The sequence below is a fragment of the Macaca fascicularis genome, chromosome 9 (genome assembly GCF_037993035.2).
Source record: "Macaca fascicularis isolate 582-1 chromosome 9, T2T-MFA8v1.1".
NCBI lineage: Eukaryota > Metazoa > Chordata > Mammalia > Primates > Cercopithecidae > Macaca > Macaca fascicularis.
Window position 1 is genome coordinate 12,554,473 of NC_088383.1, and position 12,849 is coordinate 12,567,321.

General features: G+C 46.6%; 2 long non-coding RNA genes across 2 annotated transcripts in view; both read right to left on the minus strand.

Moving 5' to 3' along the window:
* LOC135965013 (uncharacterized) overlaps positions 1–12,849 on the minus strand; it is a 103,502-nt gene that overhangs the window by 19,640 nt on the left and 71,013 nt on the right. The window lies entirely within an intron of this gene.
* Positions 11,922–12,786, minus strand: LOC141407649 (uncharacterized). The gene is made up of 2 exons (XR_012417460.1): positions 12,656–12,786; positions 11,922–12,319 (listed from the first exon to the last, which is right to left on the minus strand). It is a non-coding gene; the product is annotated as an uncharacterized lncRNA (long non-coding RNA).

Consider the following 12,849-nt stretch of genomic DNA (forward strand, 5'->3'; position numbering starts at 1 on the left):
TCACCACAGGGAGCACACAATAACAGACTGCCTCACTCTCGGTCATGCCAAGATCACTTGAGTGATAAAGAAAGACTATAAATCATGTGACTGTCCTATTTCCCAGCAATCTTCCCTATTGACACCTTGACTTTAGTCCAATGAGACTCATTTGCACTTGTTTTGTTAAATATTGCCAGTGGTTTTGTCGTTATTACTAAATGGCTGCAAATGTAATTTTTCTAATTCTACCATTCTGTCTACATTCATTAGCTAGCACTCTTCATAAAGAAGTTTTCCCCCCCCTGCATACCTACCTTTATAAAGTATTATTATTAAGTTCTTTCTGTGGGAAAAGGGGGAAAAAGTAATTTTTAAAAGTGTATATATATAAACAGGAGGCTGAGGCAGGAGAATCGCTTGAACCTGGGAAGCAGAGGTTGCAATGAGCTGAGATCATGCCACCTGCTAGATTGTCTCAAAAAAAAAAAAAAAAAAAAAAAAAAAGTTGTTTTTATTATTAACTTTTTAAAGTATTACTACATAGTATCTACAGTGGTGTAGTATCGCTATATACAGTATCCCTACAAACTCAGGGATCCCTGTTTTATTCAGTGTGTTATAAACCACTGTCATTTATTCTTTTTTGGTGATCAAACTGTCCCACAATTAGCCAGCAGAGTCCCACAAGCAGGCTCCTCTGAACTTTTGTCATCGTTGTCATTGAGACAAAGTCTCACTCTGTCGCCCAGGCTGGAGTGCAGAGGCATGATCTTGGCTCACTGCAATCTCTGCCTCCTGGGTTCAAGTGATTCTCGTGCCTCAGACTCCCGAGTAGCTGGGATTATAGGTGTGCAACACCACACCAAAATAATTTTTTGTATTTTTAGTAGAGACAGGGTTTCTCTGTGTTGGCCAAGTTGGTCTTGAACTCATGGCCTCAAGTGATCTGTCTGCCTCGGCCTCCCAAAGTGCTGGGTTTACAGGCGTGAGCCACTGTGCCCAGCCTGGCTCCTCTGAACTTTTAACACATCTCCTGTCATCAGGACTAGCTTCATGGGCTTGTGACCCCGTGCAAAGGCACAACATCCTGCACTTAGGAAAACTTTCCGCGTGGCTTCATGCTCTTCTGTCTCAAAAAAAAAAAATTTTTAAACGCCGTATCAGTCACCTTTTTGAGATGTTGTTTTGCATTTTAGCGGGCATCTTTTTTTTTTTTTTGAGACAGAGTCTCGCTCTGTCACCCAGGCTGGAGTGCTGCGGCGCAATCTCGGCTCACTGCAAGCTCCGCCTCCCGGGTTCACACCATTCTCCTGGCTCAGCCTCCAGAGTAGCTGGGAGTACAGGAGCCCACCACCTCGCCCGGCTAATTTTTTGTATTTTTAAGAGAGATGGGGTTTCACCGTTAGCCAGGATGGTCTCGATCTCCTGACCTCATGATCCGCCCGCCTCAGCCTCCCAAAGTGCTGGGATTACAGGCGTGAGCCACCGCGCCCGGCCGAGGGCATTTCTTTATAATAAATTCACTGAGGCGAGGCACGGTGGCTCACGCCTGTAATCCCAGCACTTTGGGAGGCCGAGGCAGGCGGATCCCCTGAGGTAGGGATTTCAAGACCAGCCTGGCCAACATGCTGAAACCCCATCTCTACTAAAAACACAAAAATTAGCTGGGCATGGTGGCGGGCACCTGTAATCCCAGCTACTCGGGAAGCTGAGGAAGGAGAATTGCTTGAATCCAGGAGGCAGAGGTTGCAGTGAGTCAAGATGGTGCTGCTGCACTGCAGCCTGGCTGACAAGAACAAAACTCCATCTCAAAAGATAATAATAATAATAATTGAAGTTGGATTGCAGAATCCAAAGGAATACAACCCTACTGACCCCTTGCTTTTAGTCCAGTGAGACTCATTGGCATTTGTTTTGTTAAATATTGCCAAATTCTCCTCCACAGAAGCTGCACCATTTTGCGCTCTTGTCAGAAATGCCTGACGGTGTTCTTTCAGCTGTGAAAACATTCACACAGAGAAACACCTGTTACAAGTGCCTGAGATTGGAGGGTCTGTGTCTGTGGGTATTGTCTATTGCCAGAAGGCTGGTCTTTTAATCCTTCCCACCATGAGTTTGCTGTGTATGTGTGTCCAATAAGACTCAATGAGAATCCACGCCAGCAAAAAAGAGGCCAGCCACAAAGAACAGCAGAACCTTTGTCTGGTGGAGGCTGGGCATGGTGGCTCACACCTGTAATCCCAGCACATTGGGAGGTCAGGGCAGGTGGATCACCTGAGGTCAGGAGTTCAAGATCAGCCTAGCCAAAATGGCAATGCCCTATCTCTACTAAAAATACAAAAAATTATCCGGGCATAGTGGTGCACGACTATAGTCCCAGCTACTCAGGAAGCTGAGGCAGGAGAATCACTTGTCTCAAAGAAAAAAAAAAAACGACTAAGATGGTGAATTTTAGTACATTTATACTTTACTAATATATTTATCACAATAAAAAAGAAAAAAAGGGCCGGGCGCGGTGGCTCAAGCCTGTAATCCCAGCACTTTGGGAGGCCGAGACGGGCGGATCACGAGGTCAGGAGATCGAGACCATCCTGGCTAACACGGTGAAACCCCGTCTCTACTAAAAATACAAAAAACTAGCCGGGCGAGGTGGCGGGCGTCTGTAGTCCCAGCTACTACTCAGGAGGCTGAGGCAGGAGAATGGCGTAAACCTGGGAGGTGGAGCTTGCATTGAGCTGAGATCCGGCCACTGCACTCCAACCTGGGCGACAGAGCGAGACTCCGTCTCAAAAAAAAAAAAAAAAAAAAAAGAAAAAGAAAAAGAAAAAAAGGCCAGGCTTGCTGCCTCACGTCTGTAATCCCAGCACTTTGGGGAGCTAAGGAAGGTAGATTGAGCCCAGAGTTCAAGACCAGCCCAGGCAATACGGCGAAACCCCGGCTCTACAAAAAACACGAAAATTATCTGGGCATGGTGGTGCATGCCTGTGAGCCCAGCTACTCGGGAGGCTGGGGTGGGGGATCACTTGAGCCTGAGAGGGGGAGGTTGCAGTGAGCTGAGATCCTGCCACTGCACTCCAGCCTGGGTGACAGAGCAGGACCCTGTCTCAAGATAAAGAGAAACGAAAAAGAAAAAGGTGTTGAAATTTCTGTCACACAACGAAGGGATCTCAGCTTGAGTTCAGACTATGACCATGTCCTGTGACAGGGCATATTTGGGCAGGTCTGGAAAAATGGTGTGGTGGCCTGAAAGAGGTTTATTTGCAAAAGGGCTGAGAACTCATTTTTAAAGGAAGAAAGATGCAGGTACCAGGAGCCTGATCAAGGAACAAAGTCGTGCTCAGAGGATAAGAGTGATTTTCCAGTTCACACAGGGTCTCCTGTGATACACCCTCAAACACTTTTAAAATCTTCACAGCACTTCTGCTATCACAAATAAATCCATGTGATACCTGTTTGCCCACAGACTGAAAACTCCATGAGCAGGATCGTGACTATTGGATGCATGGCTTTGTCACCAGTACCCAGCTTCACCACCCGGGCAGTCATACCTGCTTGTCCAGTATTTGAATGAATGGATAGAGTCTGAGTTCAGCATAGTATGTTTCTAGCCAGCCCCGTGGAAGCGTGTCTGGATCTCAGGGTTACAGAAGATTGTAAATAAAATAACTGCTGCTGTGAATTCTGTAAGACTCTAGGGCGTAGGCAACACCGCTTTACAACCTTTAGAGAACATACCAGGGAGATGACGGCTATTCAGGTTTCGCTTCTGAGTCTCAGAACTTCAGAATTCACAGCAGCAAATCCCCTTGGTTGTGGGTCATGGCAAAGCATTCCCTGGCTTTTCTTGTCCTTCCGACCACCTCAGTCTATCCTAATGTCAGCCATTTTGAATCTCTGCAATGGCTTTTCTCCATTTTCCTATATTCATATTTTGGAGCTGCGTTCATCAAATTCACCATATTTAACTTTAATGGATTTTGTAACTATTAATCTAATTCTTGAGATATCTTTGCAAGAGAAGAACTCTGCATTCCACTCAGGTATTCCTTTCTTAGCTCATGGTTCATGTTGATGCCAGTGGTTTATAATTCTTGACTTCAAACATTGTCAGCTGTTTCTGTTGTAATGTCATTACCTGGTCTGCAAAATGAGTGGTATCCAGTAGGCACTCAGGAAGGTTTCTGATCTCTGTCAGGGTAATGAAGGCAAACTTAGAGACCCTAATTATGATCCCCTCACCACACACACCGTACCCAAATGCACTCCTGATGTCTGTGCTTGCTGGCTCTCCTCTGATTTTGTTACAGCATCAGGCTTCAATGTCAATTAGTCTCAAAGCTCTCTCTTATCAATGACTTGGAGCTCTTTTCATCTCCTGTTGACTTGACAATATCTTTTTTTTTTTTTTTTTTTTTTTTTTTTAGTTTTAAAAAGCCAACTCCATTTACCTCTTGCCTCTTACTTTCTCACTTGGACTGTTGTAAATTTCCAATAATGAAATTATTTCCCTCCTTGTTGACCAAGACTCAAATACTGAAATACTCACGCCTGGGCTCAACCTAATGGGCATGGTACCCAAGCACACCACTTCGCACAGGATGGAGCTGCTCCTTCCACAGGGAGACTAGAGGAAGGAAGGAGACTGAGACAAGCGGACAGTGTATGGGGCCATTGAGTTTTGCATGGAAGGAACTTTCTGGACGGGGATCCTCCTGAATTCCAGATTTGCAATGTCTCCTCCAAGGTGTAGCTAATGCTCTTCAATATGATTGCAGTGCTATTGTGGCAAAAACACCACATTGTATTTCAATAACATATCACTTTGCATCATTCTCTATGTGCCACATGCTCCTGTTCATCACATCTGACTCTTGCCCCAACCCGGATCTGTGCTTCTGAACACACAAAATCTCCAGGTTTTTTTTTTTTTTTGAGACAGAGTCTGGCTCTGTCGCCCAGGCTGGAGTGCAGTGGCCGGATCTCAGCTCACTGCAAGCTCCGCCCCCCGGGTTTACGCCATTCTCCTGCCTCAGCCTCCCGAGTAGCTGGGACTACAGGCGCCCACCGCCTCGCCCGGCTAGTTTTTTGTATTTTTTAGTAGAGACGGGGTTTCACCGTGTTAGCCAGGATGGTCTCGATCTCCTGACCTAGTGATCCGCCTGTCTCGGCCTCCCAAAGTGCTGGGATTACAGGCTTGAGCCACCGCGCCCGGCCCAGGTTTTCTTAATAAAAAGGACTGGCATACTGGCATACGCTGCAACACCATGACTCTTGCAAACATTAGGCTATGTGAAAGAAGGCAGACACAAAAGACTAAATATTATATGATTCCATTGATATGAAATGTCCAGAATGGGCAAATCCATAGAGACAGAAAACAGATTGGTAGTTGCCAGGGGCTTGGGGAGCGGAGGAATGGGAAGGTGACTGCTAATGGGGACAGGATGCCTTTTTGGGGTGATAAAAATGTTCTAAAATTGATTGTGATGATGGTTGCACAATCTTGTGAATACAGTAAAACCATTAATTATAGACTTTATCTTTTTTTTTTTTTTTTTTTTTGAGATGGAGTCTCACTCTGATGCCCAGGCTGGAGTGCAGTGGCGTGATCTCAACTCACCACAGCCTCCACCTTGCGGGTTCAAGTGATTCTCCTGCCGTCAGTCTCCCGAGTAGCTGGAATTACAGGTGCCCACCACCATGCCCAGCTAATTTTTTTGTATTTTTAGTAGAGATGGGGTTCCATCATGTTGGCCAGGCTAGTCTCAAACTCCTGACCTCAAGCGATCTGCCCGCTTCGGCCACCCAAAGTGCTGGTATCACAGGTGTGAGCCACCGCACCAGTCAAATAGTGCACTTTAAAATGGGTGAATATAAGGTATGTGACTTTTATCTCAAAAAAGCTGTTACACACAAAAATACCTCTGGCTGAGGGGAAAGAGGGAAAGAAAGAAGTCGGTGGGAAGAGGAAATAAACCGTGAGACCTAGAGAAAGCAGAGAAAAGGACTTTTTTAAGAAAAAGGGAAAAAATGTTCTTGTAAAAATAAGGCTTCTCACCCAACTCCTAAGAAGAGAGCTGTGTCTAAAGTGTGTTCCGGAAATGGCAGGAACCAGCAGGAGCAGGGGGGAAATAGGAAAGCCTAGCTCAATACTCAGTGCTGGAAAAGTAGAACATGGACAAAGGGCAGAGCCAACAATGAAATCAAACACACCAGAGTGAGCCGTCAGGCACCAGGAAGCAGAGCAGAAGCAGCAGCCAGGGACAGAGTGGCAGGAAAATCATTTTGAAATAAAAATGAAACAGGACAAGGGAGCCCACTCTCTTTCTCCTGGCCTCCTCTTTTTTTCCTGCCCAACACACACAAGCCTCTTCACCCCTCTCCTCTCCTCCATTCTCTCTCTGCCCCTCATTACCCCTATTCTGGCCCTGACCCTTCCTGTCCACCAGGGACCACCCAAGCGATCTTCCCAGAAAGCCCACCTCCCTCGTTCTGACAGACTCAGGACATCACAGCCCCGGGAACCCATACAGTGGGTCAGCAGTGGCCCTAGGGACTGGCACAAGCTTCCACCACCACCAGCACTCAGTACCTGTCCCAGCACCCCGACAGAAGGGCCAGCAGTCCAAAGACAGGGTGACTCATGGATGCAGTCAGCAAGAAAGCACCTTCCATGGCAAAACCCCGTCTCTACTAAAAATAAAAAAATAAAAAGAAACCGCCGGGTATGGTGCTGTGCACTTGTGGTCTCAGCTACTCGAGAGGCTGAAGCAGGAGAATCGCTTGAACCTGGGAGGCAGAGGTCGCAGTGAGCTGAGATTGCCCCACTGCACTCTGGCTGACAGAGCGAGACTATGTATCAAAAAAAAAAAAAAAATTGCTGGGCACGGTGGCTCACGCCTGTAATCCCAACACTTTGGAAGGCTGATGCCGGTGGATCACCTGAGGTCAGGAGTTTAAGACCAGCCTGGTCAACATGGTGAAACCCCATGTCTACTAAAAAAAAAAAAAAAAAAAAAAAAAACCAAGAGATTGAGCACTACACTCCAGCCTGGGTGATAGAGAGAGATTCCTTCTAAGAAAAAAAGAGAGAGAGAGAGAAACCTTCACAGTGCTACTGGGAAAACTCCTTGGCATAGGCCACTCGGTGACTTGCAAGGACAGACAGTGTCTTGAAGCCGGCTCCTTCCACTTCCTCCCTCCTGCCCCCAACACAGCTGGCTGGGGCCTGAGACCCTGAGGCAGGAAGTCTGAGCTCTATTTTTCAGCTCTGACATGTGGTCTGGGGCAGATCCTCTAAACCCAGGGCCCACTTCCCATCTGTATTCATGCAGCAATTTTTTCTTCTGGGTTGCTCAGCCCGGTAGACCTCATGCTCACTGGCGTGGATTCCCATCTTATGATGCTTAAACTTGAACGGGGAACCCCACGTGTCCTTGTCTCTAGAATCTCCCAGTCACAAAGTGAGTGCCTGGGTCAGGTCGAGTGGAGAGCCTACGTCTCAGCCAGCACCCTGGCCCAGGCCTTATCAAATAGACACAGGGGAATTGTCAGGGTGACACTTTGATAGTGCCTTGTGAAGGGCTTGGAGGAAGAACATCAGGCTACAAAAGGTAACATAATTGTCTACTCAGCTTTGCTTTTTTTTTTTTTTTTTTTTTTTGAGATGGAGTCTGGCTCTGTTGCCCAGGCTGGAGTGCTGTGGCACGATCTTGGCTCACTGCAACCTCTGCCTCCTGGGTTCAAGTAATTCTCCTGCCTCAGCCTCCCCAGTAGCTGGGATCACAGGTGCACGCCAGCGACACCATGCCTGGCTAATTTTTTTTTTTTTTAATTTTTAGTAGAGACGGGGGTTTCCTCATGTTGGCCGGGCTGGTCTCAAACTCCTGACCTCAAGTGATCCTCCCGCATCAGCCTCCCAAAGTGCTGGGATTTTAGGCATGAGCCACCGCGCCCAGCCCAGACTTTTTTCTTACAAAGGAACTCTAAACGGTGTAAATTCACTCTTTTAAAAGAAAACTCTGCCATGAAGCAAGGTGCACTGGCCATATAAAGGCTTCTGAGAGTCCAGGAGGGCCCAGGGATGGGAAAAGACTCTTCATTCTTAATGTTTTATTTGGTTTTGGATGACAAGTCTCCCAAACAGAACTGTGATAACTCGACACCACTAAAGGGCTGACTTCACTCCTATTCATTCAGATATGTGCCATGGCAACTCATAGAGGGCTCACAGTGACCTCTATGAGGTAAACAGGATCTGCATTTCCAGCACTCTCCATCAACTCAGATCCACTAAGGAACCATGCCCATGAAAAAGTAAACATTCAACTTCTGAAAAGGTTTTAAAAAACACTTTCAATTTAATCTCACCCCCACTCCATCCATCTTTCACCAAGTTCAAGGCGTAAGTACCAGAAACACATGAAGGAATGATTTCCTGTAGTATTACACCACCAGGAAGCATTTATTAGGTACCTAATTGCTCATGGTTCTGTGCTAATCACTGTATAAATAGAACTGTGTAGAACTGGTCTCAGTCTCTCTCTCTCTCTGGCTTTCAAGACCCTCCCTTGTAAGGTAGACAACAGTCACCTGGACAAACAGGTTCAGGACATAACGAGAACATATGGGGACTTAAAGCATCCCAGTGACTAGACACTGAAGCGTTTACCTGATCAATGTCAGAGCATTTCAGGGGTGAGGAGCCAGGGAAGAACACGGCAGGCAGGAGGAGCTGCTGGGTTTCCCAGGGCCGCCTGGGCTCAAGCACAGTACTCCCCACACCTCTGGGAAGATCCCCAGGCAGAGAAGGCTGCGGTGGGGGGTTAGGTTGCAGAAAGGAGGGAGGAAGTTTAGGGGTAAACAGCTGGACTGCAGTGGGAGGAGGCAGAGGGCAGGTGGCAAGGGTGTGGCCAGGAGAGAACAGCAAGCAGAGATGGCCCTTGCCCAGGAGACAGAAAGGAGACAGCGTGGAGAGCAGCTGTTGTGGGCGGCCCCGCCCTAGCCTCCAACCCAAGGGCTTTCTCAAGCCGTCCCATGGTGCTCGGAGATATAAGTGGGTTCTAGAAGACTGGTGCTTGGTGTGAGTGGGGAAGCAGAGGGTCTAGTTAAGGGTGAAAACATTCCGACTGGAAGGCAAGAGGGCAGGGCATGACGGCCTGTCCTGCTCAGAGGGAGGGCCAGCCAATGACAGTATCAGAGGCACAGGGGAGAACACATCCTTAGATCTGCTCTGGAGGAGAAGACCTCAGGGAAGCCCTTGGCATTTCTGCAGATGAATGAAAACCACACAAAAGGGAACCCGAATGCTCTAAACTGCTGCTGAGCCGCGCACTGACTTTGCTTTAGAATCAGGCCTTGTAAAAGCCATTGGGGTGAGTGGTGAAACCTGACTTACCATCATCCTGCCTCAAAAGCAAAAGGGAATTCTGTCATTAAAAAGCCATCAAAAAAGCAGCAGCTCTTCTTAGATCTGGAAGAAACGTAAGGTCGCAGGGCAAACCACTGCCCCACAATTGGCGAGACAGGAGAATACAGAGAATTGCAACTGACCATTGCAGAAGCCCAGGAGCAGAAGGAGGAAAACCGAAACTGCGATTGATGAATTGCTGGAGGCTCAGCATGGACAAGCCTAAGGGTTCAAGCTCTGGGGACCCAGTCCCAGGGGAATCCCCACACTTTTTTGAGTTTACTTCCTGGAGCGTGGCCAGGTTCTCACGGTGAATATTGGAGAAAATTTCCACATGCTTCTAGAAGGGAGAGGGAAAAAGGAGTCATTCTGAAACACAACAGAGCTGCTACTTCTTCTTCTTCCCCTTCTTGCCCTTCTTCTTCCTCCTCCTCTGCCTTTTTTTTTTTTTTTTTTTTTGCTTTTTTTTTTTGAGACAGAGTCTCACTCTGTCGCCCAGGCTTGAGTGCAATGGCGTGATCTTGGCTCACTGCAATCTCTGCCTCCCAGGTTCAAGCAATTCTCCTGCCTCAGCCTCCTGAGTTGAGTAGCTGGGATTACAGGCACGTACCAACACACCTGGCTAATTTTGTATTTTTAGTAAAGATGGCGTTTAACCATGTTGGCCAGGCTGGTCTCTCAACTCCTGACCTCGTGATCCACCCACCTCAGCCTCCCAAAGTGCTGGGATTACAGGTGTGAGGCAAGGCGCCCGGCCTCCTCCTCCTCCTCCTACTTCTTCTCCTCCTTCTCCTCCTGCTGCTTCTTTCTTCTTCCTCCTTCTTCCTTCTTCTTCCTGCTTCTTTCTCCTTCTTCTCCTTCTCCCTCTTCTTTCTTCTTTTTCTTCCTCTCCTTCTCCTTCTTCTTCTTCCTTCAGACGAGGTCTGGCTCTTCATCATAGCTCACTGCAGCCTCAACATCCTGGGCTCAAGGAATCCTCTCACCTTAGCCTCCCAGGTAGCTGGGACCACAGGCATGCACCTCCAAGCCTAGCTAATTTTTTAACTTTTTTAAAGAAATGGGGTCTGATTATGTTGCCCCAGCTGGTCTCAAACTCCAGTCCTCAAGCGACCCTTCTGCCTCGGTCACCCAAAATGCAAGGATTATAGGTATGAGCCACCATACCCAGCTGCGTTCTGTTCTTAACAACATCTTCCCTTAGAAGAAACTAGATAGCCAGAGCCTAACCTACCTAGAGGAAGGGAAATACCCAACTCCAGCCCCTTCTAGTCATCCTGTCCCCTCTAAGGTTGGGGGAACAACCCAAACTGAAAAACACTTGTAAAGTCCAGGGGCAGGCTCACCAAAAGACCAAGACCCCACACAAGACCATATGACCACTTTCCCTCTTTAACACCATTGCATTACTAAATGCCCGTTTATCCACGTTCCTTTACATCACGTCCACCTCTCAACCAAGAATTATGAGGCATCCCAAAAGATCCAACAAACAAACAACAAACAAACACAGCCTGAAGAGACTGAACAAGCAAGAGAACCAGAGTCAGATATGGCAGTGATGTTGAAATTATCAGATCAGGAATTTAAAACCACCAGGATTAATATGCAAAGGGCTCTAATGGAAAAAAGTAGACAACGTGGAAGAACAGATGGTAATGCAAGCAGAGAGATGGAAAAATCTGGAAAACCACCAAAAAGAAATGCTAGAGATCAAAGACACCAAAACAGACATGAAGACTGCTTGGATGGGTTCATGAGTAGAATAGGCACGGCCAAGGAAAGAATCTCTGAACTTGAGGACATGGTGATAGAAACCTCCCAAACTGAAAAACAAAGAGAAAAAGGACAGCAAAAGTCATCCTATTTCTTGGTTAATGACTACAAGCTTTCCAAACCATTTTAGACCAGGGACAGGCCCCCCAGTTCCACTGTAGTCTAGACCCCAAAAAAGAGGCATCAGGTCTAAATGAAACATGCCCTCAGCCTGTGGGCTGGCCCCATCAGAATTCCCTCGGTGAGACACCCAGGGAAAAAGCACCTTTTAGGAGGGGGCTGGTCCTAGAAGCATTTCCATTCCAACTCCCTCAAACAACACACATATTTCTGCAATTATGCACGCATATATTTGCTGAAATAAAAAAACAGGCAATCTTAGTGAAAAATAAAAGATAGAGGGGATGTGTTTTGAAAGTCAACACAGATTTAAGAACATCATGGCAATTCACACGACAAAATACTAATGGTGAATGAAGTTGTTCAATCCCACTAATTCCTACGGAAATTCCAATTATAGTAAATAATGGGATATGATGCTTGTGCAAAACAGAGTGGTAAAGATTTCAACATTGTCCATATCCAAGGTAGAGAAATATGCTCTCTCCTATGCACTGTTGGTCTATACTTCTATCACTTGTTTTGGATGGCGACTGGGCACTATCCATCTTTATTAAAAGTCTATGCCTTTAACCAGCAATTCACTGCCAGGTATCTGTCCTGGTTTCCATCTGTCCTAGAGAACTACTCAGGTGTGTGCACAAACCAGCAAAAAATGTTTATTACAACAATGTTTAAAATACAAACAAAAATAGAAACAATTTACATAGCCATCATTAGGGAGACTGGTTAAATTCCAGCAGTAAAAGAAAGAATGAAAATTTAGGCCAGGCATGCTGGCTCACGCCTATAATCCCTGCACTTTGGGAGGCTGAGGCAGGCAGATCACGAGATCAAGAGATCAAGACCATCCTGGCCAACATGGTGAAACCCCGTCCCTACTAAAATTACAAAAATTAGCCGGGTGTGGTGGTGCGCACCTATAGTCCCAGCTACTTGGGAGGCTGAGGCAGGAGAATCGCTTGAACTTGGGAGGTGGAGGTTGCAGGGATCCGAGATTGTGCCACTGCGCTCCAGCCTGATGACAGAGGGAGACTGTGTAAAAAAAAAAAAAGAATGAAGATTTATATGGAAAAGACCACATAAATGGTTTTAGGGAAAGACATATTGTTAACTGAAAACTGTAAGTTGTAGAACACCACAGAAAGCATGACATTATTTATGCAAATGTCTGCACAAAACTATATACATCTGTATATAAATATGGTCATGTAAATGCAGACAAGAAAATCTGGACAGATTATACCAAACTGAAAATAGAATTAGGAGGAAGTGGGCTGGTAGCTGGGGAAGTGTCTAAGTCCATTTGAGCTGCTACAGCAAAATACCACAGAATGGGTAAATTATAAACAATAGAAATTTATTTCTCACTGTTGTGGAGGCTGGCAAGTCCAAGATCACAGTGCTAGCCAGTTTAGTATGGCAAAGGCTTGGTCTCTGCTTCCAAGATGGCACCCTGAACACTGTGTCTCCTGGAAGGGACAAACACTGCATCCTCACCTGGAGGAAGGGATGGAAAAGGGAATGAATCCACTCCTTCACACCCTTTTCTAAGGGCCCTAAAT